Genomic DNA, 25,888 nt, shown 5'->3' on the forward strand with positions numbered 1-25,888 from the left:
GAGTGTCAGAGAGTGTCAGAGAGTTTCAGAGTGTGATATAGTGTGTCAGAGAGTGATAGAGAAGTCGATAGTGTCAGAGAGTGTCAGAGAGTGATGGAGAGTGTCTGAGAGTGTCAGAGAGTGTCTGAGAGTGATAGAGAGTGTCTGAGAGTGCCAGAGAGTGTCAGAGTGTGTCAGAGAGAGTCAGAGAGTGATTGAGAGTGTCTGAGAGTGTCTGAGAGTGTCAGAGAGTGTCAGAGAGTGATAGAGAGTGTCAGAGAGTGATACAGAGTGATAGAGAGTGTCTGAGAGTGTCTGAGATTGTCAGAGAGTGTCAGAGAGTGTCAGAGAGTGAGGGAGAGTGATAGAGAGTGTCAGAGAGTGATAGAGAGTGATAGAGAGTGTCTGAGAGTGTCAGAGAGTGATAGAGAGTGATAGGGAGTGTCAGAGAGTGTCATTGAGTGTCAGAGAGTGTCAGAGAGTTTCAGAGTGTGATATAGAGTGTCACAGAGTGATAGAGAGATCGAGAGTGTCAGAGAGTGTCAGAGAGTGATGGAGAGTGTCTGAGAGTGTCAGAGAGTGTCTAAGAGTGTCAGAGAGTGTCAGAGAGTGATAGAGAGTGTCTGAGAGTGATAGAATGTGTCTGAGATTGTCAGAGAGTGTCAGAGAGTGAGAGAGTGTGATAGAGAGTGTCAGAGAGTGATAGAGAGTGATAGAGAGTGTCAGAGAGTGTCAGAGAGTGATAGAGAGTGATAGGGAGTGTCATTGAGTGTCATTGAGTTTCAGAGAGTGTCAGAGAATTTCAGAGAGTCATACAGAGTGTCAGAGAGTGATAGAGCGTAATAGAGAGTGATAGTGAGTGTCAGAGAGTGTCAGAGAGTGATAGAGAGTGATAGAGTGATAGAGAGTGTCAGAGAGTGTCAGAGAGTGTCTAAGAGTGTCAGAGAGTGTCAGAGAGTGATAGAGAGTGTCTGAGAGTGATAGAAAGCGTCTGAGAGTGCCAGAGAGTGTCAGAGTGTGTCAGAGAGAGTCAGAGAGTGATTGAGAGTGTCTGAGAGTGTCTGAGAGTGTCAGAGAGTGTCAGAGAGTGATAGAGAGTGTCAGAGAGTGATACAGAGTGATAGAGAGTGTCTGAGAGTGTCTGAGATTGTCAGAGAGTGTCAGAGAGTGTCAGAGAGTGAGGGAGAGTGATAGAGAGTGTCAGAGAGTGATAGAGAGTGATAGAGAGTGTCTGAGAGTGTCAGAGAGTGATAGAGAGTGATAGGGAGTGTCAGAGAGTGTCATTGAGTGTCAGAGAGTGTCAGAGAGTTTCAGAGTGTGATATAGAGTGTCACAGAGTGATAGAGAGATCGAGAGTGTCAGAGAGTGTCAGAGAGTGATGGAGAGTGTCTGAGAGTGTCAGAGAGTGTCTAAGAGTGTCAGAGAGTGTCAGAGAGTGATAGAGAGTGTCTGAGAGTGATAGAATGTGTCTGAGATTGTCAGAGAGTGTCAGAGAGTGAGAGAGTGTGATAGAGAGTGTCAGAGAGTGATAGAGAGTGATAGAGAGTGTCAGAGAGTGTCAGAGAGTGATAGAGAGTGATAGGGAGTGTCATTGAGTGTCATTGAGTTTCAGAGAGTGTCAGAGAATTTCAGAGAGTCATACAGAGTGTCAGAGAGTGATAGAGCGTAATAGAGAGTGATAGTGAGTGTCAGAGAGTGTCAGAGAGTGATAGAGAGTGATAGAGTGATAGAGAGTGTCAGAGAGTGTCAGAGAGTGTCTAAGAGTGTCAGAGAGTGTCAGAGAGTGATAGAGAGTGTCTGAGAGTGATAGAAAGTGTCTGAGATTGTCAGAGAGTGTCAGAGAGTGAGAGAGTGTGATAGAGAGTGTCAGAGAGTGATAGAGAGTGATAGAGAGTGTCTGAGAGTGTCAGAGAGTGTCAGAGAGTGATAGAGAGTGATAGGGAGTGTCATTGAGTGTCATTGAGTTTCAGAGAGTGTCAGAGAGTTTCAGAGAGTCATACAGAGTGTCAGAGAGTGATAGAGCGTAATAGTGAGTGATAGTGAGTGTCAGAGAGTGTCAGAGAGTGATAGAGAGTGAGAGAGTGATAGAGAGTGTCAGAGAGTGTCAGAGAGTGTCTGAGAGAGTCTGAGAGTGTTAGAGACTGTCAGAGTGTGTCAGAGAGTGATAGAGAGCGATATAGACTGTCTGAGTGTGTCAGAGAGAGTCTGAGAGTGACAGAGAGTGATAGAGATTGCCAGAGAGTGTCATAGAGTGATAGAGAGTGTCAGAGAGTGTCAGAGAGCGTCAGAGAGTGTCAGAGAGTGTCAGAGAGTGATAGAGAGTTTCTGAGGTGTCTGAGAGTGACAGAGAGTGTCTGCGAGTGTCAGTGAGTGTCAGAGAGTGATATCGAGTGTCTGAGACTGTCAGAGAGTGTCTGAGACTGTCGGAGAGTGTCTGAGTGTGTCAGAGTGTGTCAGAGAGTGATAGAGATTGATAGAGAGTGTATGAGAGTGTCAGAGAGTGTCAGAGAGTGTCAGAGAGTTTCAGAGAGTTTCAGAGAGTGATATAGAGTGTCAGAGAGTGGTAGAGAGTGATAGAGAGTGATAGAGAGTGATAGAGAGTGATAGTGAGTGTCTGAGAGTGTCAGAGAGTGTCTGAGAGAGTCTGAGAGTGTCAGAGAATGTCAGAGTGTGTCAGAGAGTGATAGAGAGTGATAGAGAGTGTCTGAGTGTGTCAGAGAGTGTCCGAGAGTGACAGAGAGTGATAGAGAGTGTCAGAGAGTGTCATGGAGTGATAGAGAGTTTCTGAGGTGTCTGAGAGTGACAGAGAGTGTCTGCGAGTGTCAGTGAGTGTCAGTGAGTGATATAGAGAGTCTGGGAGTGTTTGAGAGTGTCTGAGACTGTCAGAGAGTGTCAGAGAGTGTCAGAGAGTGACAGAGAGAGTCTGAGATTGTCAGAGAGTGTCTGAGAGTGTCAGAGTGTGTCAGAGAGTAATAGAGAGTGATAGAGAGTGTCAGAGAGTGTCATAGAGTGATTGAGAGTGTCAGAGAGTGTCGGAGAGTGAGAGAGAGTGTCTGAGAGTGTCAGAGAGCGTCTGAGAGTGATAGAGAGTGTCTGAGAGTGATAGAGAGTGTCTGAGAGTGATAGAGAGTGTCTCAGAGTGTCAGAGTGTGTCAGAGAGAGTCAGAGAGTGATTGAGAGTGTCTGAGAGTGTCTGATAGTGTCAGAGACTGTCAAAGAGTGATAGAGAGCGTCAGAGAGTGTCAGAGAGTGTCAGAGTGTGTCTGAGTGTCAGAGAGTGATAGAGAGTGTCATAGAGTGTCAGAGAGTGTCTGAGAGTGTCAGAGAGTGTCTGAGAGTGATAAAGAGTGTCTGAGAGTGTCAGAGGGAGTCAGAGAGTGATTGAGAGTGTCTGAGAGTGTCTGAGAGTGTCAGAGACTGTCAGAGAGTGATCGAGAGCGTCAGAGAGTGTCAGAGTGTGTCTGAGAGTGTCAGAGAGTGTCAGAGAGTGATAGAGAGTGTCAGAGAGTGATACAGAGTGATAGAGAGTGTCTGAGAGTGTCTGAGATTGTCAGAGAGTGTCTGAGAGAGTCTGAGAGTGGCAGAGACTGTCAGAGTGTGTCAGAGAGTGATAGAGAGTGATAGAGAGTGTCAGAGAGTGTCATGGAGAGATCGAGAGTGTCAGAGAGTGTCAGAGAGTGATGGAGAGTGTCTGAGGGTGATAGAGAGTGTCTGAGATTGTCAGAAAGTGTCAGAGTGTGTCAGAGAGAGTCAGAGAGTGATTGAGAGTGTCTGAGAGTGTCTGAGTGTGTCTGAGAGTGTCAGAGACTTTCAGAGACTTTCAGAGAGTGTAAGAGAGTGTCTGAGTGTGTCTGAGAGTGTCAGAGAGTGCCAGAGTGATAGAGAGTGTCAGAGAGTGATACAGAGTGATAGAGAGTGCCTGAGAGTGTCAGAGTGTGTCAGAGAGTGATAGAGATTGACAGAGAGTGTATGAGAGTGTCAGAGAGTGTCAGAGAGTGATGTAGAATGTCAGAAAGTGATAGAGAGTGATAGAGAGTGATAGAGACTGATAGAGAGTGATAGTGAGTGTCTGAGAGTGTCTGAGAGTGTCAGAGTGTGTCAGAGAGAGTCAGAGAGTGATTGAGAGTGTCTGAGAGTGTCAGAGACTGTCAGAGAGTGATAGAGAGTGAAAGAGAGTGATAGAGAGTGTCAGAGAGTGTCAGAGAGTGTCTGAGAGAGTCTGAGAGTGTCAGAGAATGTCAGAGTGTGTCAGAGAGTGATAGAGAGTGATAGAGAGTGTCTGAGTGTGTCCGAGAGTGATAGAGAGTTATAGAGAGTGTCAGAGAGTGTCATAGAGTGATCGAGATTGTCAGAAAGTGTCAGGGAGCGTCAGAGAGTGTCAGAGAGTGTCAGAGAGTGATAGAGAGTTTCTGAGGTGTCTGAGCGTGACAGAGAGTGTCTGCGAGTGTCTGTGAGTGTCAGAGAGTGATATAGAGTGTCTGGGAGTGTCTGAGAGTGTCTGAGACTGTCAGAGAGTGTCAGAGAGTGTCAGAGAGTGATAGAGAGAGTCTGAGATTGTCAGAGAGTGTCTGAGAGTGTCATAGAGTGATTGAGAGTGTCAGAGAGTGTCAGAGAGTGAGAGAGAGTATCTGAGAGTGTCAGAGAGTGTCAGAGAGTGTCTGAGAGTGATAGAGAGTGTCTGAGAGTGATAGAGAGTGTCTCAGAGTGTCCGAGTGTGTCAGAGAGAGTCAGAGAGTGATTGAGAGTGTCTGAGAGTGTCTGAGAGTGTCTGAGAGTGTCAGATACTGTCAAAGAGTGATAGAGAGCGTCAGAGAGTGTCAGAGAGTGTCAGAGTGTGTCTGAGTGTCAGAGAGTGATAGAGAGTGTCATAGAGTGACAGAGAGAGTCTGAGATTCTCAGAGACTGTCTGAGAGTGTCAGAGTGTGTCAGAGAGTAATAGAGAGTGTCAGAGAGTGTCAGAGAGTGTCATAGAGTGATTGAGAGTGTCAGAGAGTGTCAGAGAGTGTCTGAGAGTGATAGAGAGTGTCTGAGAGTGTCAGAGTGTGTCAGAGAGAGTCAGAGAGTGATACAGAGTGGTAGAGAGTGTCTGAGAGTGTCTGAGATTGTCAGAGAGTGATCGAGAGCGTCAGAGAGTGTCAGAGAGTGTCAGAGTGTTTCTGAGTGTCAGAGAGTGATAGAGAGTGTCAGAGAGTGTCTGAGAGTGATTGAGAGTGATTGAGAGTGTCTGAGAGTCTCTGAGAGTGTCAGAGAGTGTCAGAGAGTGTCGGAGAGTGATAGAGAGTGTCTGAGAGTGTCAGAGAGAGTCAGAGAGTGATTGAGAGTGTCTGAGAGTGTCTGAGAGTGTCAGAGACTGTCAGAGAGAGATAGAGAGTGTCAGAGAGTGTCAGAGTGTGTCTGAGAGTGTCAGAGAGTGTCAGAGAGTGATAGAGAGTGTCAGAGAGTGATACAGAGTGATAGAGAGTGCCTGAGAGAGTCGGAGATTGTCAGAGAGTGTCTGAGAGCGTCTGAGAGTGTCAGAGACTGTCAGAGTGTGTCAGAGAGTGATAGAGAGTGATAGAGAGTGTCAGAGAGTGTCATAGAGAGATCGTGAGTGGCAGAGAGTGTCAGAGAGTGATAGAGAGTGTCTGAGAGTGTCAGAGAGTGTCAGAGTGTGTCAGAGAGAGTCAGAGAGTGATTGAGAGTGTCTGAGAGTGTCTGAGAGTATCAGAGACTTTCAGAGTGTGATAGAGAGCGTCAGAGAGTGTCAGAGAGTGTCAGAGAGCGTCAGAGAGTGTCAGAGAGTGTCAGAGAGTGATAGAGAGTGTCTGAGAGTGATAGAGAGTGTCTGAGAGTGTCAGAGAGTGTCAGAGTGTGTCAGAGAGAGTCAGAGAGTGATTGAGAGTGTCTGAGAGTGTCTGAGAGTGTCAGAGAGTGTCAGAGAGTGATAGAGAGTGTCAGAGAGTGATAGAGAGTGTCAGAGAGTGCTACAGAGTGATAGAGAGTGTCAGAGAGTGATAGAGAGTGTCTGAGAGTGATAGAGAGTGTCAGAGAGTGATACAGAGTGATAGAGAGTGTCTGAGAGTGTCTGAGATTGTCAGAGAGTGTCAGAGAGTGTCAGAGAGTGAGGGAGAGTGATAGAGAGTGTCAGAGAGTGATAGAGAGTGATAGAGAGTGTCTGAGAGTGTCAGAGAGTGGCAGAGAGTGATAGAGAGTGATAGTGAGTGTCAGAGAGTGTCAGAGAGTGATAGAGAGTGATAGAGTGATAGAGAGTGTCAGAGAGTGTCAGAGAGTGTCTGAGAGTGTCCGAGAGTGTTAGAGACTGTCAGAGTGTGTCAGAGAGTGATAGAGAGCGATATAGACTGTCTGAGTGTGTCAGAGAGAGTCTGAGAGTGACAGAGAGTGATAGAGATTGCCAGAGAGTGTCATAGAGTGATAGAGAGCGTCAGAGAGTGTCAGAGAGCGTCAGAGAGTGTCAGAGAGTGTCAGAGAGTGTTAGAGAGTTTCTGAGGTGTCTGAGAGTGACAGAGAGTGTCTGCGAGTGTCAGTGAGTGTCAGAGAGTGATATCGAGTGTCTGAGAGTGTCAGAGAGTGTCTGAGAGTGTCTGAGACTGTCGGAGAGTGTCTGAGTGTGTCAGAGTGTGTCAGAGAGTGATAGAGATTGATAGAGTGTGTCTGAGAGTGTCAGAGAGTGATAGAGAGTGCCTGCAAGTGTCTGAGAGTGTCTGAGAGTGTCTGAGAGTGATAGAGAGTGTCTGAGAGTGTCAGAGAGTGTCAGAGTGTGTCAGAGTGTGTCAGAGAGAGTCAGAGAGTGATTGAGAGTGTCTGAGAGTGTCTGAGAGTGTCAGAGAGTGTCAGAGAGTGATAGAGAGTGTCAGAGAGTGATACAGAGTGATAGAGAGTGTCTGAGAGTGTCTGAGATTGTCAGAGAGTGTCAGAGAGTGTCAGAGAGTGAGGGAGAGTGATAGAGAGTGTCAGAGAGTGATAGAGAGTGATAGAGAGTGTCTCAGAGTGGCAGAGAGTGGCAGAGAGTGATAGAGAGTGATAGGGAGTGTCAGAGAGTGTCATTGAGTGTCAGAGAGTGTCAGAGAGTTTCAGAGTGTGATATAGAGTGTCAGAGAGTGATAGAGAGATCGAGAGTGTCAGAGAGTGTCAGAGAGTGATGGAGAGTGTCTGAGAGTGTCAGAGAGTGTCTAAGAGTGTCAGAGAGTGATAGAGAGTGTCTGAGAGTGATAGAAAGTGTCTGAGAGTGTCAGAGAGTGTCAGAGTGTGTCAGAGAGAGTCAGAGAGTGATTGAGAGTGTCTGAGAGTGTCTGAGAGTGTCTGAGAGTGTCAGAGACTTTCAGAGAGTGATAGAGAGTGTAAGAGAGTGTCAGCTTGTGTCTGAGAGTGTCAGAGAGTGCCAGAGTGATAGAGAGTGTCAGAGAGTGATACAGAGTGATAGAGAGTGTCTGAGAGTGTCAGAGAGTGTCTGAGAGTGTCTGAGAGTGTCTGAGAGTGTCAGAGAGTGTCAGAGAGTGATAGAGAGTGTCTGAGAGTGTCAGAGAGTGTCAGAGAGTGATAGAGAGTGATAGGGAGTGTCAGAGTGTGTCTGAGAGTGTCAGAGAGGGCCAGAGTGATAGAGAGTGTCAGAGAGTGATACAGAGTGATAGAGAGTGTCTGAGAGTGTCTGAGAGTGCCAGACAGTGTCACAGAGTGTCAGAGAGTGTCAGAGAGTGATAGAGAGTGTCTGAGAGTGTCAGAGAGTGTCAGAGAGTGATAGAGAGTGATAGGGAGTGTCAGAGAGTGTCTGAGAGTGCCAGAATGTGTCAGAGAGTGTCAGAGAGTGTCTGAGAGTGTCAGAGAGTGATAGAGAGTGACTGAGATTGGTAGAGAGTGTCTGAGAGTGTCAGAGAGTGTCAGACAGTGATAGAGAGTGTCTGAGAGTGTCTGAGAGTGCCAGAATGTGTCAGAGAGTGTCAGAGAGTGTCTGAGAGTGTCAGAGAGTGATAGAGAGTGATAGGGAGTGTCAGAGTGTGTCTGAGAGTGTCAGAGAGGCCCAGTGTGATAGAGAGTGTCAGAGAGTGATACAGAGTGATAGAGAGTGTCTGAGAGTGTCTGAGAGTGCCAGACAGTGTCACAGAGTGTCAGAGAGTGTCAGAGAGTGATAGAGATTGTCTGAGAGTGTCAGAGAGTGTCAGAGAGTGATAGAGAGTGATAGGGAGTGTCAGAGAGTGTCTGAGAGTGCCAGAATGTGTCAGAGAGTGTCAGAGAGTGACTGAGAGTGTCAGAGAGTGATAGAGAGTGACTGAGATTGGTAGAGAGTGTCTGAGAGTGTCAGAGAGTGTCAGAGAGTGATAGAGAGTGTCTGAGAGTGTCAGAGAGTGTGTGAGAGTGTCAGAGAGTGTCAGAGAGTGATAGAGAGTGTATGAGAGTGATAGAGAGGGTCTGAGCGTGTCAGAGAGTGTCAGCGTGTGTCAGAGAGAGTCAGTGAGTGATTGAGAGTGTCTGAGAGTGTCTGAGAGTGTCAGAGACAGTCAGAGAGTGATAGAGAGCGTCGGAGAGTGTCAGAGAGTGTCAGAGCGTGCCTGAGAGTGTCAGAGAGTGTCAGAGAGTGATAGAGAGTGTAAGAGAGTGATACAGAGTGATAGAGAGTGTATGAGAGTGTCAGAGATTGTCTGAGAGTGATAGAGAGTGTCTGAGAGTGTCAGAGAGTGTCAGAGAGTGATAGAGAGTGTCAGAGAGTGAAACAGAGTGATAGAGAGTGTCTGAGAGCGTCAGAGAGTGTCTGAGTGTGTCAGAGAGTGTCTGAGAGTGTCAAAGTGTGTCAGAGAGTAATAGAGAGTCATAGAGAGTGTCTGAGAGTGTCAGAGAGTGTCAGAGTGTGTCTGAGAGTGTCAGAGAGTGATAGAGAGTGCCTGCGAGTGTCAGAGAGTGTCTGAGAGTGTCTGAGAGTGATAGAGAGTGTCTGAGAGTGTCAGAGAGTGTCTGAGAGTGATAGAGAGGGTCTGAGAGTGATAGAGAGTGTCTGAGAGTGTCAGAGAGTGTCTGAGAGTGTCAGAGAGTGTCAGAGTGTGTCAGAGAGTAATACGGAGTGATCGAGAGTGTCAGAGAGATTCATCGAGTGATCGAGAGTGTCAGAGAGTGTCAGAGAGTGATAGAGAGTGTCTGAGAGTGTCAGAGAGTGTGTGAGAGTGTCAGAGAGTGTCAGAGAGTGATAGAGAGTGTATGAGAGTGATAGAGAGGGTCTGAGAGTGTCAGAGAGTGTCAGCGTGTGTCAGAGAGAGTCAGTGAGTGATTGAGTGTGTCTGAGAGTGTCTGAGAGTGTCAGAGACAGTCAGAGAATGATAGAGAGCGTCAGAGAATGTCAGAGAGTGTCAGAGCGTGCCTGAGAGTGTCAGAGAGTGTCAGAGAGTGATAGAGAGTGTCAGAGAGTGATACAGAGTGATAGAGAGTGTCTGAGAGTGTCAGAGATTGTCTGAGAGTGATAGAGAGTGTCTGAGAGTGTCAGAGAGTGTCAGAGAGTGATAGAGAGTGTCAGAGAGTGAAACAGAGTGATAGAGAGTGTCTGAGAGCGTCAGAGAGTGTCTGAGTGTGTCAGAGAGTGTCTGAGAGTGTCAGAGTGTGTCAGAGAGTAATAGAGAGTCATAGAGAGTGTCTGAGAGTGTCAGAGAGTGTCAGAGTGTGTCTGAGAGTGTCAGAGAGTGATAGAGAGTGCCTGCGAGTGTCAGAGAGTGTCTGAGAGTGTCAGAGAGTGTCTGAGAGTGTTAGAGAGTGTCTGAGAGTGTCAGAGAGTGTCAGAGTGTGTCAGAGAGAGTCAGAGAGTGATTGAGAGTGTCTGAGAGTGTCTGAGAGTGTCTGAGAGTGATAGAGAGTGTCAGAGAGTGATACAGAGTGATAGAGAGTGTCTGAGAGTGTCTGAGATTGTCAGAGAGTGTCAGAGAGTGTCAGAGAGTGAGGGAGAGTGATAGAGAGTGTCAGAGAGTGATAGAGAGTGATAGAGAGTGTCTGAGAGTGTCAGAGAGTGGCAGAGAGTGATAGAGAGTGATAGGGAGTGTCAGAGAGTGTCATTGAGTGTCAGAGAGTGTCAGAGAGTTTCAGAGTGTGATATAGAGTGTCAGAGTGTGTCTGAGAGTGTCAGAGAGTGATAGAGAGTGCCTGCGAGTGTCTGAGAGTGTCTGAGAGTGTCAGAGAGTGTCTGAGAGTGATAGAGAGTGTCTGAGAGTGTCAGAGAGTGTCAGAGTGTGTCAGAGAGAGTCAGAGAGTGATTGAGAGTGTCTGAGAGTGTCTGAGAGTGTCAGAGAGTGTCAGAGAGTGATAGAGAGTGTCAGAGAGTGATAGAGAGTGTCAGAGAGTGATTCAGTGTGATAGAGAGTGTCTGAGAGTGTCTGAGATTGTCAGAGAGTGTCAGAGAGTGTCAGAGAGTGAGGGAGAGTGATAGAGAGTTTCAGAGAGTGATAGAGAGTGATAGTGAGTGTCAGAGAGTGTCAGAGAGTGATAGAGAGTGATAGAGTGATAGAGAGTGTCAGAGAGTGTCAGAGAGTGTCTGAGAGTGTCTGAGAGTGATTGAGAGTGATTGAGAGTGTCTGAGAGTCTCTGAGAGTGTCAGAGAGTGTCAGAGAGTGTCGGAGAGTGATAGAGAGTGTCTGAGAGTGTCAGAGAGAGTCAGAGAGTGATTGAGAGTGTCTGAGAGTGTCTGAGAGTGTCAGAGACTGTCAGAGAGAGATAGAGAGTGTCAGAGAGTGTCAGAGTGTGTCTGAGAGTGTCAGAGAGTGTCAGAGAGTGATAGAGAGTGTCAGAGAGTGATACAGAGTGATAGAGAGTGCCTGAGAGAGTCGGAGATTGTCAGAGAGTGTCTGAGAGCGTCTGAGAGTGTCAGAGACTGTCAGAGTGTGTCAGAGAGTGATAGAGAGTGATAGAGAGTGTCAGAGAGTGTCATAGAGAGATCGTGAGTGGCAGAGAGTGTCAGAGAGTGATAGAGAGTGTCTGAGAGTGTCAGAGAGTGTCAGAGTGTGTCAGAGAGAGTCAGAGAGTGATTGAGAGTGTCTGAGAGTGTCTGAGAGTATCAGAGACTTTCAGAGTGTGATAGAGAGCGTCAGAGAGTGTCAGAGAGTGTCAGAGAGCGTCAGAGAGTGTCAGAGAGTGTCAGAGAGTGATAGAGAGTGTCTGAGAGTGATAGAGAGTGTCTGAGAGTGTCAGAGAGTGTCAGAGTGTGTCAGAGAGAGTCAGAGAGTGATTGAGAGTGTCTGAGAGTGTCTGAGAGTGTCAGAGAGTGTCAGAGAGTGATAGAGAGTGTCAGAGAGTGATAGAGAGTGTCAGAGAGTGCTACAGAGTGATAGAGAGTGTCAGAGAGTGATAGAGAGTGTCTGAGAGTGATAGAGAGTGTCAGAGAGTGATACAGAGTGATAGAGAGTGTCTGAGAGTGTCTGAGATTGTCAGAGAGTGTCAGAGAGTGTCAGAGAGTGAGGGAGAGTGATAGAGAGTGTCAGAGAGTGATAGAGAGTGATAGAGAGTGTCTGAGAGTGTCAGAGAGTGGCAGAGAGTGATAGAGAGTGATAGTGAGTGTCAGAGAGTGTCAGAGAGTGATAGAGAGTGATAGAGTGATAGAGAGTGTCAGAGAGTGTCAGAGAGTGTCTGAGAGTGTCCGAGAGTGTTAGAGACTGTCAGAGTGTGTCAGAGAGTGATAGAGAGCGATATAGACTGTCTGAGTGTGTCAGAGAGAGTCTGAGAGTGACAGAGAGTGATAGAGATTGCCAGAGAGTGTCATAGAGTGATAGAGAGCGTCAGAGAGTGTCAGAGAGCGTCAGAGAGTGTCAGAGAGTGTCAGAGAGTGTTAGAGAGTTTCTGAGGTGTCTGAGAGTGACAGAGAGTGTCTGCGAGTGTCAGTGAGTGTCAGAGAGTGATATCGAGTGTCTGAGAGTGTCAGAGAGTGTCTGAGAGTGTCTGAGACTGTCGGAGAGTGTCTGAGTGTGTCAGAGTGTGTCAGAGAGTGATAGAGATTGATAGAGTGTGTCTGAGAGTGTCAGAGAGTGATAGAGAGTGCCTGCAAGTGTCTGAGAGTGTCTGAGAGTGTCTGAGAGTGATAGAGAGTGTCTGAGAGTGTCAGAGAGTGTCAGAGTGTGTCAGAGTGTGTCAGAGAGAGTCAGAGAGTGATTGAGAGTGTCTGAGAGTGTCTGAGAGTGTCAGAGAGTGTCAGAGAGTGATAGAGAGTGTCAGAGAGTGATACAGAGTGATAGAGAGTGTCTGAGAGTGTCTGAGATTGTCAGAGAGTGTCAGAGAGTGTCAGAGAGTGAGGGAGAGTGATAGAGAGTGTCAGAGAGTGATAGAGAGTGATAGAGAGTGTCTCAGAGTGGCAGAGAGTGGCAGAGAGTGATAGAGAGTGATAGGGAGTGTCAGAGAGTGTCATTGAGTGTCAGAGAGTGTCAGAGAGTTTCAGAGTGTGATATAGAGTGTCAGAGAGTGATAGAGAGATCGAGAGTGTCAGAGAGTGTCAGAGAGTGATGGAGAGTGTCTGAGAGTGTCAGAGAGTGTCTAAGAGTGTCAGAGAGTGATAGAGAGTGTCTGAGAGTGATAGAAAGTGTCTGAGAGTGTCAGAGAGTGTCAGAGTGTGTCAGAGAGAGTCAGAGAGTGATTGAGAGTGTCTGAGAGTGTCTGAGAGTGTCTGAGAGTGTCAGAGACTTTCAGAGAGTGATAGAGAGTGTAAGAGAGTGTCAGCTTGTGTCTGAGAGTGTCAGAGAGTGCCAGAGTGATAGAGAGTGTCAGAGAGTGATACAGAGTGATAGAGAGTGTCTGAGAGTGTCAGAGAGTGTCTGAGAGTGTCTGAGAGTGTCTGAGAGTGTCAGAGACTGTCAGAGAGTGTCAGAGAGTGATAGAGAGTGTCTGAGAGTGTCAGAGAGTGTCAGAGAGTGATAGAGAGTGATAGGGAGTGTCAGAGTGTGTCTGAGAGTGTCAGAGAGGGCCAGAGTGATAGAGAGTGTCAGAGAGTGATACAGAGTGATAGAGAGTGTCTGAGAGTGTCTGAGAGTGCCAGACAGTGTCACAGAGTGTCAGAGAGTGTCAGAGAGTGATAGAGAGTGTCTGAGAGTGTCAGAGAGTGTCAGAGAGTGATAGAGAGTGATAGGGAGTGTCAGAGAGTGTCTGAGAGTGCCAGAATGTGTCAGAGAGTGTCAGAGAGTGTCTGAGAGTGTCAGAGAGTGATAGAGAGTGACTGAGATTGGTAGAGAGTGTCTGAGAGTGTCAGAGAGTGTCAGACAGTGATAGAGAGTGTCTGAGAGTGTCTGAGAGTGCCAGAATGTGTCAGAGAGTGTCAGAGAGTGTCTGAGAGTGTCAGAGAGTGATAGAGAGTGATAGGGAGTGTCAGAGTGTGTCTGAGAGTGTCAGAGAGGCCCAGTGTGATAGAGAGTGTCAGAGAGTGATACAGAGTGATAGAGAGTGTCTGAGAGTGTCTGAGAGTGCCAGACAGTGTCACAGAGTGTCAGAGAGTGTCAGAGAGTGATAGAGATTGTCTGAGAGTGTCAGAGAGTGTCAGAGAGTGATAGAGAGTGATAGGGAGTGTCAGAGAGTGTCTGAGAGTGCCAGAATGTGTCAGAGAGTGTCAGAGAGTGACTGAGAGTGTCAGAGAGTGATAGAGAGTGACTGAGATTGGTAGAGAGTGTCTGAGAGTGTCAGAGAGTGTCAGAGAGTGATAGAGAGTGTCTGAGAGTGTCAGAGAGTGTGTGAGAGTGTCAGAGAGTGTCAGAGAGTGATAGAGAGTGTATGAGAGTGATAGAGAGGGTCTGAGCGTGTCAGAGAGTGTCAGCGTGTGTCAGAGAGAGTCAGTGAGTGATTGAGAGTGTCTGAGAGTGTCTGAGAGTGTCAGAGACAGTCAGAGAGTGATAGAGAGCGTCGGAGAGTGTCAGAGAGTGTCAGAGCGTGCCTGAGAGTGTCAGAGAGTGTCAGTGAGTGATAGAGAGTGTAAGAGAGTGATACAGAGTGATAGAGAGTGTATGAGAGTGTCAGAGATTGTCTGAGAGTGATAGAGAGTGTCTGAGAGTGTCAGAGAGTGTCAGAGAGTGATAGAGAGTGTCAGAGAGTGAAACAGAGTGATAGAGAGTGTCTGAGAGCGTCAGAGAGTGTCTGAGTGTGTCAGAGAGTGTCTGAGAGTGTCAAAGTGTGTCAGAGAGTAATAGAGAGTCATAGAGAGTGTCTGAGAGTGTCAGAGAGTGTCAGAGTGTGTCTGAGAGTGTCAGAGAGTGATAGAGAGTGCCTGCGAGTGTCAGAGAGTGTCTGAGAGTGTCTGAGAGTGATAGAGAGTGTCTGAGAGTGTCAGAGAGTGTCTGAGAGTGATAGAGAGGGTCTGAGAGTGATAGAGAGTGTCTGAGAGTGTCAGAGAGTGTCTGAGAGTGTCAGAGAGTGTCAGAGTGTGTCAGAGAGTAATACGGAGTGATCGAGAGTGTCAGAGAGATTCATCGAGTGATCGAGAGTGTCAGAGAGTGTCAGAGAGTGATAGAGAGTGTCTGAGAGTGTCAGAGAGTGTGTGAGAGTGTCAGAGAGTGTCAGAGAGTGATAGAGAGTGTATGAGAGTGATAGAGAGGGTCTGAGAGTGTCAGAGAGTGTCAGCGTGTGTCAGAGAGAGTCAGTGAGTGATTGAGTGTGTCTGAGAGTGTCTGAGAGTGTCAGAGACAGTCAGAGAATGATAGAGAGCGTCAGAGAATGTCAGAGAGTGTCAGAGCGTGCCTGAGAGTGTCAGAGAGTGTCAGAGAGTGATAGAGAGTGTCAGAGAGTGATACAGAGTGATAGAGAGTGTCTGAGAGTGTCAGAGATTGTCTGAGAGTGATAGAGAGTGTCTGAGAGTGTCAGAGAGTGTCAGAGAGTGATAGAGAGTGTCAGAGAGTGAAACAGAGTGATAGAGAGTGTCTGAGAGCGTCAGAGAGTGTCTGAGTGTGTCAGAGAGTGTCTGAGAGTGTCAGAGTGTGTCAGAGAGTAATAGAGAGTCATAGAGAGTGTCTGAGAGTGTCAGAGAGTGTCAGAGTGTGTCTGAGAGTGTCAGAGAGTGATAGAGAGTGCCTGCGAGTGTCAGAGAGTGTCTGAGAGTGTCAGAGAGTGTCTGAGAGTGTTAGAGAGTGTCTGAGAGTGTCAGAGAGTGTCAGAGTGTGTCAGAGAGAGTCAGAGAGTGATTGAGAGTGTCTGAGAGTGTCTGAGAGTGTCTGAGAGTGATAGAGAGTGTCAGAGAGTGATACAGAGTGATAGAGAGTGTCTGAGAGTGTCTGAGATTGTCAGAGAGTGTCAGAGAGTGTCAGAGAGTGAGGGAGAGTGATAGAGAGTGTCAGAGAGTGATAGAGAGTGATAGAGAGTGTCTGAGAGTGTCAGAGAGTGGCAGAGAGTGATAGAGAGTGATAGGGAGTGTCAGAGAGTGTCATTGAGTGTCAGAGAGTGTCAGAGAGTTTCAGAGTGTGATATAGAGTGTCAGAGTGTGTCTGAGAGTGTCAGAGAGTGATAGAGAGTGCCTGCGAGTGTCTGAGAGTGTCTGAGAGTGTCAGAGAGTGTCTGAGAGTGATAGAGAGTGTCTGAGAGTGTCAGAGAGTGTCAGAGTGTGTCAGAGAGAGTCAGAGAGTGATTGAGAGTGTCTGAGAGTGTCTGAGAGTGTCAGAGAGTGTCAGAGAGTGATAGAGAGTGTCAGAGAGTGATAGAGAGTGTCAGAGAGTGATTCAGTGTGATAGAGAGTGTCTGAGAGTGTCTGAGATTGTCAGAGAGTGTCAGAGAGTGTCAGAGAGTGAGGGAGAGTGATAGAGAGTTTCAGAGAGTGATAGAGAGTGATAGTGAGTGTCAGAGAGTGTCAGAGAGTGATAGAGAGTGATAGAGTGATAGAGAGTGTCAGAGAGTGTCAGAGAGTGTCTGAGAGTGTCCGAGAGTGTTAGAGACTGTCAGAGTGTGTCAGAGAGTGATAGAGAGCGATATAGACTGTCTGAGTGTGTCAGAGAGAGTCTGAGAGTGACAGAGAGTGATAGAGATTGCCAGAGAGTGTCATAGAGTGATAGAGAGTGTCAGAGAGTGTCAGAGAGCGTCAGAGAGTGTCAATGAGTGTCAGAGAGTGATAGAGAGTTTCTGAGGTGTCTGAGAGTGACAGAGAGTGTCTGCGAGTGTCAGTGAGTGTCAGAGAGTGATATCGAGTGTCTGAGAGTGTCAGAGAGTGTCTGAGAGTGTCTGAGACTGTCGGAGAGTGTCTGAGTGTGTCAGAGTGTGTCAGAGAGTGATAGAGATTGATAGAGTGTGTCTGAGAGTGTCAGAGAGTGATAGAGAGTGCCTGCGAGTGTCTGAGAGTGTCTGAGAGTGTCAGAGAGTGTCTGAGAGTGTCTGAGAGTGTCAGAGAGTGTCAGAGAGTGATAGAGAGTGTCAGAGAGTGATAGAGAGTGTCAGAGAGTGATACAGAGTGATAGAGAGTGTCTGAGAGTGTCTGAGATTGTCAGAGAGTGTCAGAGAGTGTCAGAGAGTGAGGGAGAGTGATAGAGAGTGTCAGAGAGTGATAGAGAGTGATAGTGAGTGTCAGAGAGTGTCAGAGAGTGATAGAGAGTGATAGAGTGATAGAGAGTGTCAGAGAGTGTCAGAGAGTGTCTGAGAGAGTCCGAGAGTGTTAGAGACTGTCAGAGTGTGTCAGAGATTGATAGAGAGCGATATAGACTGTCTGAGTGTGTCAGAGAGAGTCTGAGAGTGACAGAGAGTGATAGAGATTGCCAGAGAGTGTCATAGAGTGATAGAGAGTGTCAGAGAGCGTCAGAGAGCGTCAGATAGTGTCAATGAGTGTCAGAGAGTGATAGAGAGTTTCTGAGGTGTCTGAGAGTGACAGAGAGTGTCTGCGAGTGTCAGTGAGTGTCAGAGAGTGATATCGAGTGTCTGAGAGTGTCAGAGAGTGTCTGAGAGTGTCTGAGACTGTCGGAGAGTGTCTGAGTGTGTCAGAGTGTGTCAGAGAGTGATAGAGAGTGTCTGAGAGTGTCAGAGAGTGTCAGAGAGTGATAGAGAGTGATAGGGAGTGTCAGAGTGTGTCTGAGAGTGTCAGAGAGGGCCAGAGTGATAGAGAGTGTCAGAGAGTGATACAGAGTGATAGAGAGTGTCTGAGAGTGTCTGAGAGTGCCAGACAGTGTCACAGAGTGTCAGAGAGTGTCAGAGAGTGATAGAGAGTGTCTGAGAGTGTCAGAGAGTGTCAGAGAGTGATAGAGAGTGATAGGGAGTGTCAGAGAGTGTCTGAGAGTGCCAGAATGTGTCAGAGAGTGTCAGAGAGTGTCTGAGAGTGTCAGAGAGTGATAGAGAGTGACTGAGATTGGTAGAGAGTGTCTGAGAGTGTCAGAGAGTGTCAGACAGTGATAGAGAGTGTCTGAGAGTGTCTGAGAGTGCCAGAATGTGTCAGAGAGTGTCAGAGAGTGTCTGAGAGTGTCAGAGAGTGATAGAGAGTGATAGGGAGTGTCAGAGTGTGTCTGAGAGTGTCAGAGAGGCCCAGTGTGATAGAGAGTGTCAGAGAGTGATACAGAGTGATAGAGAGTGTCTGAGAGTGTCTGAGAGTGCCAGACAGTGTCACAGAGTGTCAGAGAGTGTCAGAGAGTGATAGAGATTGTCTGAGAGTGTCAGAGAGTGTCAGAGAGTGATAGAGAGTGATAGGGAGTGTCAGAGAGTGTCTGAGAGTGCCAGAATGTGTCAGAGAGTGTCAGAGAGTGACTGAGAGTGTCAGAGAGTGATAGAGAGTGACTGAGATTGGTAGAGAGTGTCTGAGAGTGTCAGAGAGTGTCAGAGAGTGATAGAGAGTGTCTGAGAGTGTCAGAGAGTGTGTGAGAGTGTCAGAGAGTGTCAGAGAGTGATAGAGAGTGTATGAGAGTGATAGAGAGGGTCTGAGCGTGTCAGAGAGTGTCAGCGTGTGTCAGAGAGAGTCAGTGAGTGATTGAGAGTGTCTGAGAGTGTCTGAGAGTGTCAGAGACAGTCAGAGAGTGATAGAGAGCGTCGGAGAGTGTCAGAGAGTGTCAGAGCGTGCCTGAGAGTGTCAGAGAGTGTCAGAGAGTGATAGAGAGTGTAAGAGAGTGATACAGAGTGATAGAGAGTGTATGAGAGTGTCAGAGATTGTCTGAGAGTGATAGAGAGTGTCTGAGAGTGTCAGAGAGTGTCAGAGAGTGATAGAGAGTGTCAGAGAGTGAAACAGAGTGATAGAGAGTGTCTGAGAGCGTCAGAGAGTGTCTGAGTGTGTCAGAGAGTGTCTGAGAGTGTCAAAGTGTGTCAGAGAGTAATAGAGAGTCATAGAGAGTGTCTGAGAGTGTCAGAGAGTGTCAGAGTGTGTCTGAGAGTGTCAGAGAGTGATAGAGAGTGCCTGCGAGTGTCAGAGAGTGTCTGAGAGTGTCTGAGAGTGATAGAGAGTGTCTGAGAGTGTCAGAGAGTGTCTGAGAGTGATAGAGAGGGTCTGAGAGTGATAGAGAGTGTCTGAGAGTGTCAGAGAGTGTCTGAGAGTGTCAGAGAGTGTCAGAGTGTGTCAGAGAGTAATACGGAGTGATCGAGAGTGTCAGAGAGATTCATCGAGTGATCGAGAGTGTCAGAGAGTGTCAGAGAGTGATAGAGAGTGTCTGAGAGTGTCAGAGAGTGTGTGAGAGTGTCAGAGAGTGTCAGAGAGTGATAGAGAGTGTATGAGAGTGATAGAGAGGGTCTGAGAGTGTCAGAGAGTGTCAGCGTGTGTCAGAGAGAGTCAGTGAGTGATTGAGTGTGTCTGAGAGTGTCTGAGAGTGTCAGAGACAGTCAGAGAATGATAGAGAGCGTCAGAGAATGTCAGAGAGTGTCAGAGCGTGCCTGAGAGTGTCAGAGAGTGTCAGAGAGTGATAGAGAGTGTCAGAGAGTGATACAGAGTGATAGAGAGTGTCTGAGAGTGTCAGAGATTGTCTGAGAGTGATAGAGAGTGTCTGAGAGTGTCAGAGAGTGTCAGAGAGTGATAGAGAGTGTCAGAGAGTGAAACAGAGTGATAGAGAGTGTCTGAGAGCGTCAGAGAGTGTCTGAGTGTGTCAGAGAGTGTCTGAGAGTGTCAGAGTGTGTCAGAGAGTAATAGAGAGTCATAGAGAGTGTCTGAGAGTGTCAGAGAGTGTCAGAGTGTGTCTGAGAGTGTCAGAGAGTGATAGAGAGTGCCTGCGAGTGTCAGAGAGTGTCTGAGAGTGTCAGAGAGTGTCTGAGAGTGTTAGAGAGTGTCTGAGAGTGTCAGAGAGTGTCAGAGTGTGTCAGAGAGAGTCAGAGAGTGATTGAGAGTGTCTGAGAGTGTCTGAGAGTGTCTGAGAGTGATAGAGAGTGTCAGAGAGTGATACAGAGTGATAGAGAGTGTCTGAGAGTGTCTGAGATTGTCAGAGAGTGTCAGAGAGTGTCAGAGAGTGAGGGAGAGTGATAGAGAGTGTCAGAGAGTGATAGAGAGTGATAGAGAGTGTCTGAGAGTGTCAGAGAGTGGCAGAGAGTGATAGAGAGTGATAGGGAGTGTCAGAGAGTGTCATTGAGTGTCAGAGAGTGTCAGAGAGTTTCAGAGTGTGATATAGAGTGTCAGAGTGTGTCTGAGAGTGTCAGAGAGTGATAGAGAGTGCCTGCGAGTGTCTGAGAGTGTCTGAGAGTGTCAGAGAGTGTCTGAGAGTGATAGAGAGTGTCTGAGAGTGTCAGAGAGTGTCAGAGTGTGTCAGAGAGAGTCAGAGAGTGATTGAGAGTGTCTGAGAGTGTCTGAGAGTGTCAGAGAGTGTCAGAGAGTGATAGAGAGTGTCAGAGAGTGATAGAGAGTGTCAGAGAGTGATTCAGTGTGATAGAGAGTGTCTGAGAGTGTCTGAGATTGTCAGAGAGTGTCAGAGAGTGTCAGAGAGTGAGGGAGAGTGATAGAGAGTTTCAGAGAGTGATAGAGAGTGATAGTGAGTGTCAGAGAGTGTCAGAGAGTGATAGAGAGTGATAGAGTGATAGAGAGTGTCAGAGAGTGTCAGAGAGTGTCTGAGAGTGTCCGAGAGTGTTAGAGACTGTCAGAGTGTGTCAGAGAGTGATAGAGAGCGATATAGACTGTCTGAGTGTGTCAGAGAGAGTCTGAGAGTGACAGAGAGTGATAGAGATTGCCAGAGAGTGTCATAGAGTGATAGAGAGTGTCAGAGAGTGTCAGAGAGCGTCAGAGAGTGTCAATGAGTGTCAGAGAGTGATAGAGAGTTTCTGAGGTGTCTGAGAGTGACAGAGAGTGTCTGCGAGTGTCAGTGAGTGTCAGAGAGTGATATCGAGTGTCTGAGAGTGTCAGAGAGTGTCTGAGAGTGTCTGAGACTGTCGGAGAGTGTCTGAGTGTGTCAGAGTGTGTCAGAGAGTGATAGAGATTGATAGAGTGTGTCTGAGAGTGTCAGAGAGTGATAGAGAGTGCCTGCGAGTGTCTGAGAGTGTCTGAGAGTGTCAGAGAGTGTCTGAGAGTGTCTGAGAGTGTCAGAGAGTGTCAGAGAGTGATAGAGAGTGTCAGAGAGTGATAGAGAGTGTCAGAGAGTGATACAGAGTGATAGAGAGTGTCTGAGAGTGTCTGAGATTGTCAGAGAGTGTCAGAGAGTGTCAGAGAGTGAGGGAGAGTGATAGAGAGTGTCAGAGAGTGATAGAGAGTGATAGTGAGTGTCAGAGAGTGTCAGAGAGTGATAGAGAGTGATAGAGTGATAGAGAGTGTCAGAGAGTGTCAGAGAGTGTCTGAGAGAGTCCGAGAGTGTTAGAGACTGTCAGAGTGTGTCAGAGATTGATAGAGAGCGATATAGACTGTCTGAGTGTGTCAGAGAGAGTCTGAGAGTGACAGAGAGTGATAGAGATTGCCAGAGAGTGTCATAGAGTGATAGAGAGTGTCAGAGAGCGTCAGAGAGCGTCAGATAGTGTCAATGAGTGTCAGAGAGTGATAGAGAGTTTCTGAGGTGTCTGAGAGTGACAGAGAGTGTCTGCGAGTGTCAGTGAGTGTCAGAGAGTGATATCGAGTGTCTGAGAGTGTCAGAGAGTGTCTGAGAGTGTCTGAGACTGTCGGAGAGTGTCTGAGTGTGTCAGAGTGTGTCAGAGAGTGATAGAGATTGATAGAGTGTGTCTGAGAGTGTCAGAGAGTGATAGAGAGTGCCTGCGAGTGTCTGAGAGTGTCTGAGAGTGTCAGAGAGTGTCTGAGAGTGATAGAGAGGGTCTGAGAGTGTCAGAGAGTGTCAGAGTGTGTCAGAGAGAGTCAGAGAGTGATTGAGAGTGTCTGAGAGTGTCTGAGAGTATCAGAGAGTGTCAGAGAGTGATAGAGAGTGTCAGAGAGTGATACAGAGTGATAGAGAGTGTCTGAGAGTGTCTGAGATTGTCAGAGAGTGTCAGAGAGTGTCAGAGAGTGAGGGAGAGTGATAGAGAGTGTCAGAGAGTGATAGAGAGTGATAGAGAGTGTCTGAGAGTGTCAGAGAGTGGCAGAGAGTGATAGAGAGTGATAGGGAGTGTCAGAGAGTGTCATTGAGTGTCAGAAAGTGTCAGAGAGTTTCAGAGTGTGATATAGAGTGTCAGAGAGTGATAGAGAGATCGAGAGTGTCAGAGAGTGTCAGAGAGTGATGGAGAGTGTCTGAGAGTGTCAGAGAGTGTCTAAGAGTGTCAGAGAGTGTCAGAGAGTGATAGAGAGTGTCTGAGAGTGATAGAAAGTGTCTGAGAGTGTCAGAGAGTGTCAGAGTGTGTCAGAGAGAGTCAGAGAGTGATTGAGAGTGTCTGAGAGTGTCTGAGAGTGTCAGAGACCTTCAGAGAGTGATAGAGAGTGTAAGAGAGTGTCAGCGTGTGTCTGAGAGTGTCAGAGAGTGCCAGAGTGATAGAGAGTGTCAGAGAGTGATACAGAGTGATAGAGAGTGTCTGAGAGTGCCAGAGAGTGTCTGAGAGAGATGGAGAGTGTCTGAGAGTGTCAGAGAGTGTCAGAGTGTGTCAGAGAGAGTCAGAGAGTGATTGAGAGTGTCTGAGAGTGTCTGAGAGTGTCAGAGACTGTCAGAGAGTGTCAGAGAGTGTCTGAGAGTGTCAGAGAGTGTCAGAGAGTGATAGAGAGTGATAGGGAGTGTCAGAGTGTGTCTGAGAGTGTCAGAGAGGGCCAGAGTGATAGAGAGTGTCAGAGAGTGATACAGAGTGATAGAGAGTGTCTGAGAGTGTCTGAGAGTGCCAGACAGTGTCACAGAGTGTCAGAGAGTGTCAGAGAGTGATAGAGAGTGTCAGAGAGTGTCAGAGAGTGATAGAGAGTGATAGGGAGTGTCAGAGAGTGTCTGAGAGTGCCAGAATGTGTCAGAGAGTGTCAGAGAGTGTCTGAGAGTGTCAGAGAGTGATAGAGAGTGTCAGAGAGTGATAGAGAGTGTCAGAGAGTGATACAGAGTGATAGAGAGTGTCTGAGAGTGTCTGAGAGTGAGGGAGAGTGATAGAGAGTGTCAGAGAGTGATAGAGAGTGATAGTGAGTGTCAGAGAGTGTCAGAGAGTGATAGAGAGTGATAGAGTGATAGAGAGTGTCAGAGAGTGTCAGAGAGTGTCTGAGAGAGTCCGAGAGTGTTAGAGACTGTCAGAGTGTGTCAGAGAGTGATAGAGAGCGATATAGACTGTCTGAGTGTGTCAGAGAGAGTCTGAGAGTGACAGAGAGTGATAGAGATTGCCAGAGAGTGTCATAGAGTGATAGAGAGTGTCAGAGAGCGTCAGAGAGCGTCAGAGAGTGTCAATGAGTGTCAGAGAGTGATAGAGAGTTTCTGAGGTGTCTGAGAGTGACAGAGAGTGTCTGCGAGTGTCAGTGAGTGTCAGAGAGTGATATCGAGTGTCTGAGAGTGTCAGAGAGTGTCTGAGAGTGTCTGAGACTGTCGGAGAGTGTCTGAGTGTGTCAGAGTGTGTCAGAGAGTGATAGAGATTGATAGAGTGTGTCTGAGAGTGTCAGAGAGTGATAGAGAGTGCCTGCGAGTGTCTGAGAGTGTCTGAGAGTGTCAGAGAGTGTCTGAGAGTGATAGAGAGTGTCTGAGATTGTCAGAGAGTGTCAGAGTGTGTCAGAGAGAGTCAGAGAGTGATTGAGAGTGTCTGAGAGTGTCTGAGAGTGTCAGAGAGTGTCAGAGAGTGATAGAGAGTGTCAGAGAGTGATACAGAGTGATAGAGAGTGTCTGAGAGTGTCTGAGATTGTCAGAGAGTGTCAGAGAGTGAGGGAGAGTGATAGAGAGTGTCAGAGAGTGATAGAGAGTGATAGAGAGTGTCTGAGAGTGTCAGAGAGTGGCAGAGAGTGATAGAGAGTGATAGGGAGTGTCAGAGAGTGTCATTGAGTGTCAGAGAGTGTCAGAGAGTTTCAGAGTGTGATATAGAGTGTCAGAGAGTGATAGAGAGATCGAGAATGTCAGAGAGTGTCAGAGAGTGATGGAGAGTGTCTGAGAGTGTCAGAGAGTGTCTAAGAGTGTCAGAGAGTGTCAGAGAGTGATAGAGAGTGTCTGAGAGTGATAGAAATTGTCTGAGAGTGTCAGAGAGTGTCAGAGTGTGTCAGAGAGAGTCAGAGAGTGATTGAGAGTGTCTGAGAGTGTCTGAGAGTGTCAGAGACTTTCAGAGAGTGATAGAGAGTGTAAGAGAGTGTCAGCGTGTGTCTGAGAGTGTCAGAGAGTGCCAGAGTGAAAGAGAGTGTCAGAGAGTGATACAGAGTTATAGAGAGTGTCAGAGAGTGATAGAGAGTGTCTGAGAGTGCCAGAGAGTGTCTGAGAGAGATGGAGAGTGTCTGAGAGTGTCAGAGAGTGTCAGAGTGTGTCAGAGAGAGTCAGAGAGTGACTGAGAGTGTCTGAGAGTGTCTGAGAGTGTCAGAGAGTGTCTGAGAGTGTCAGAGAGTGTCAGAGAGTGATAGAGAGTGATAGGGAGTGTCAGTGTGTGTCTGAGAGTGTCAGAGAGGGCCAGAGTGATAGAGAGTGTCAGAGAGTGATACAGAGTGATAGAGAGTGTCTGAGAGTGTCTGAGAGTGCCAGACAGTGTCACAGAGTGTCAGAGAGTGTCAGAGAGTGATAGAGAGTGTCTGAGAGTGTCAGAGAGTGTCAGAGAGTGATAGAGAGTGATAGGGAGTGTCAGAGAGTGTCTGAGAGTGCCAGAAAGTGTCAGAGAGTGTCAGAGAGTGTCTGAGAGTGTCAGAGAGTAATAGAGAGTGACTGAGATTGGTAGAGAGAGTCTGAGAGTGTCAGCGAGTGTCAGAGAGTGATAGAGAGTGTCTGTGAGTGATAGAGAGTGTCTGAGAGTGTCTGGGAGTGTCTGGGAGTGTCTGAGAGTGATTGAGAGTGTCTGAGAGTGTCTGAGAATGTCTGAGAGTGATAGAGAGTGATATAGAGTATCTGAGAGTGTTAGAGAGTGTCAGAGAGTGTCTGAGAGTGTCTGAGAGTCTCAGAGAGTGTCAGAGAGTGATAGAGAGTGTCTGACAGTGTCAGAGAGTGTCTGAGAGTGTCAGAGAGTGTCAGAGTGTGTCAGAGATTAATAGAGAGTGATCGAGAGTGTCAGAGAGTTTCATCGAGTGATCGAGAGTGTCAGAGAGTGTCAGAGAGTGATAGAGAGTTTCTGAGAGTGTCAGAGAGTGTGTGAGAGTGTCAGAGAGTGTCAGAGAGTGATAGAGAGTGTATGAGAGTGATAGAGAGGGTCTGAGAGTGTCAGAGAGTGTCAGCGTGTGTCAGAGAGAGTCAGAGAGTGATTGAGAGTGTCTGAGAGTGTCTGAGAGTGTCAGAGACAGTCAGAGAGTGATAGAGAGCGTCGGAGAGTGTCAGAGAGTGTCAGAGCGTGCCTGAGAGTGTCAGAGAGTGTCAGAGAGTGATAGAGAGTGTCAGAGAGTGATACAGAGTGAGAGAGAGTGTCTGAGAGTGTCAGAGATTGTCTGAGAGTGATAGAGAGTGTCTGAGAGTGTCAGAGAGTGTCGGAGAGTGATAGAGAGTGTCAGAGAGTGAAACAGAGTGATAGAGAGTGTCTGAGAGTGTCAGAGAGTGTCTGAGTGTGTCAGAGAGTGTCTGAGAGTGTCAGAGTGTGTCAGAGAGTAATAGAGAGTCATAGAGAGTGTCTGAGAGTGTCAGAGAGTGTCAGAGTGTGTCTGAGAGTGTCAGAGAGTGATAGAGAGTGCCTGCGAGTGTCAGAGAGTGTCTGAGAGTGTCAGAGAGTGATAGAGAGTGTCTGAGAGTGTCAGAGAGTGTCTGAGAGTGATAGAGAGTGTCTGAGAGTGTCAGAGAGTGATAGAGAGTGTCTGAGAGTGTCAGAGAGAGTCAGAGAGTGATAGAGAGTGTCAGAGAGTGATACATAGTGATAGAGAGAGTCTGAGAGTGTCTGAGATTGTCAGAGAGTGTCAGAGAGTGTCAGAGAGTGAGGGAGAGTGATAGAGAGTGTCAGAGAGTGATAGAGAGTGTCAGAGAGTGTCAGAGAGTGTCAGAGAGTGAGGGAGAGTGATAGAGAGTGTCAGAGAGTGATAGAGAGTGATAGAGAGTGTCTGAGAGTGTCAGAGAGTGGCAGAGAGTGACAGAGAGTGATAGGGAGTGTCAGAGAGTGTCATTGAGTGTCAGAGAGTGTCAGAGAGTTTCAGAGTGTGATATAGAGTGTCAGAGTGTGTCTGAGAGAGTCAGAGAGTGATAGAGAGTGCCTGCGAGTGTCTGAGAGTGTCTGAGAGTGTCAGAGAGTGTCTGAAAGTGATAGAGAGTGTCTGAGAGTGTCAGAGAGTGTCAGAGTGTGTCAGAGAGAGTCAGAGAGTGATTGAGAGTGTCTGAGAGTGTCTGAGAGTGTCAGAGAGTGTCAGAGAGTGATAGAGAGTGTCAGAGAGTGATAGAAAGTGTCAGAGAGTGATACAGAGTGATAGAGAGTGTCTGAGAGTGTCTGAGATTGTCAGAGAGTGTCAGAGAGTGTCAGAGAGTGAGGGAGAGTGATAGAGTGTGTCAGAGAGTGATAGAGAGTGATGGAGAGTGTCTGAGAGTGTCAGAGAGTGTCTAAGAGTGTCAGAGAGTGTCAGAGAGTGATAGAGAGTGTCTGAGAGTGA

The sequence above is a fragment of the Heterodontus francisci genome, chromosome 22, assembly GCF_036365525.1.
Source record: "Heterodontus francisci isolate sHetFra1 chromosome 22, sHetFra1.hap1, whole genome shotgun sequence".
Classification (NCBI taxonomy): Eukaryota; Metazoa; Chordata; class Chondrichthyes; order Heterodontiformes; family Heterodontidae; genus Heterodontus; species Heterodontus francisci.